Raw genomic sequence first — 2218 nt, forward strand, 5'->3', positions numbered from 1 at the left:
AGTACCACTTTGATATTCTAAACTTAAACATTACCTCATAAACTGAGTGCCCTAGGGATAATGATCATTGAAACACAATGGCTTTCAAAATACTAAAGACCAGGAAAAGGTCACTGTCAAGAAGAAAACATTACTGATCATTTATTTCAGGGAAGAATGTGTACAAAATACAGGAGTGCAAGGACCAAAAAACATATTCATTAGAGAGACTATGACTTCATATAATTTTATCTATAAGAAATTTCATATCATCTTAAATTTGGTGACATGGTTTGTGATGGAAGCAGCCCAACATATAGTTGCATTTTTCTCTTCTCTGGAAGAGTGCATACATGATTGAAATTATTTGTTCCTTGAGTATCTGGTAGAATTCAACTGTAAAATTTTCTGAGTTTATTGCTTTTTTGTAAAAACAAATCTGATTTCTTTTATTAAGAAACCTGTCCAGGTTAACTTACTCAACTGGAGGTGAATAACCAGACCTCACCACAACTGATCTGAAACTGCTTTTCCTGGGGAGACTTCACAGCAGCTGACCTGAGTTTCCACCACTGCTCAAAGCAGTCTGGAGCAGTACACAGGACCTTGCAACAATGTACATCAAATTCCCATGCGAGAAACCCTGGCCCCTGGGCTCCAGAGTTTTTAAGTTGCATATTAAAGAACTAGCCTCTTTGGTGAAATCACAGAAGAGTCTGGAACATTTTTAAAAAATATATGGTAGCTTCTTCAACATTCTTGTACTGGAAGAGATGAGATCAAAAGCTGGTATTCAGGCCCTGCAATTATTGCAGGGTGATCAAGTGGAATTGTTGTCCCCAGTACTTTATGACCACCTTAGCTTTTAAGGATTGAGGACCATCAATCTTCTCCCTGGTAAGAATCCCAAAACTTGTGATTCAGCTACATGATATGATGAATCAGTATCGTGATCTACTCTATCAGCATTCTCCCAGAACTGATTATTTTAAGCACCAGGCTCTGACCAGTCTTCATGGAATTCTTCCTGAGACCAAACTTCTTTTCTGGGAAAGCCAGGCCATAGGAAATGAGTTTCGGACAGGTTGATCCTGTCCAAGAAACCGCTTAGGTTTTCTGTTTCTTCTTAAACCATATTTCATTGAATTTATCAAATTTCCTGTTAAAATTTTCATACCATTCATATTACTTTTTAAATTTCTCCTCTTAAGAAAATTAATTTGCCAATAATTTGCTTTACATTTTTCAAAGAAGCCAGTTTTGTTTTGTTTTGTTTTACCTTTGTGTTTCTATTACTATAGCTTGTTTTTACATTCATTGATTTCATTCAGTTAACAAATGTTGATTGAGTTCCAACTATTGGCTAAGCATTTTTCTTGGTAGTGGGAAAAAAATAGTTTGAAAATCCCTCACCTGATCAGACATGTCCTTCTAATGTAAATGACACAACCACATAAAGTATATTCTATGTTAAATGTGATATACTCAATGGAAAAAATATATCAGGGTAGAGGAGTTAAGAACAATGAGAATGAGAATAGGGACTTCCTTGGTGGTCCAGTAGCAAGGATTCTGCACTCCTAATGCAGAAGCCCAGGTTCAATCCCTGGTCAGGGAATTAGATATTACATGCCACAATTAAGACTTGGTGCAGCCAAATAAACAAATATTTTTTTAAAAAAGAAGAATGAGAATAAGGGTGTAGTTTTGTAAAAGGTGATCAAGAAAGGCCTCACAGAGAAGGTCACATTTGAGAAAGATCTGAGTAAGAGCAGGAAAGTGACTGTGTTTTTCTCAGAAAGAAATCATTGTATGTGGAGTTATCAGCATGCTTCTGGTGTGAGAGCAACATATGGCATGTTTGAGGCTCATCACAATCCTTTATGATTGCTGTGGAGCAAGTGAAAGAGAAAGAATGGAATGAGAAGGAGAAGGAGATGTCTTTATTTCATTATTTTTTTGCTTCTACTTTCTTTGCATTAATTTTGATGCTACTTTATTTAATTTCTAATGCTTTACACAATTATTTTTAGGTTTTCATCTTTTCTAATGTAAGTATTTGGGACTAGATATTTTCCTCAAAATATATGGTTCTTGCTACATTCATTGCATTTTATATTCTATTACTTAGTTTAATAATTTGTTGTTGTTCAGTCACTAAGTCACATCCAACTCTTTGCCACCCCATGGACTGCAGCACACCTGGCTTCCTTGTCCTTCACTGTCTCCCAGTTTTTTC

At 35.8% G+C, this 2218-nt stretch overlaps 1 non-coding gene across 1 annotated transcript; it reads left to right on the forward strand.

Moving 5' to 3' along the window:
• The first annotated feature begins 1525 nt into the window (after positions 1–1525).
• TRNAR-CCU (transfer RNA arginine (anticodon CCU)) lies at positions 1526–1597 on the forward strand. The gene has a single exon. It is a non-coding gene; the product is annotated as a tRNA-Arg (tRNA).
• Positions 1598–2218: the final 621 nt, after the last annotated feature.

The sequence above is a fragment of the Ovis canadensis genome, chromosome 3 (genome assembly GCF_042477335.2).
Source record: "Ovis canadensis isolate MfBH-ARS-UI-01 breed Bighorn chromosome 3, ARS-UI_OviCan_v2, whole genome shotgun sequence".
NCBI lineage: Eukaryota > Metazoa > Chordata > Mammalia > Artiodactyla > Bovidae > Ovis > Ovis canadensis.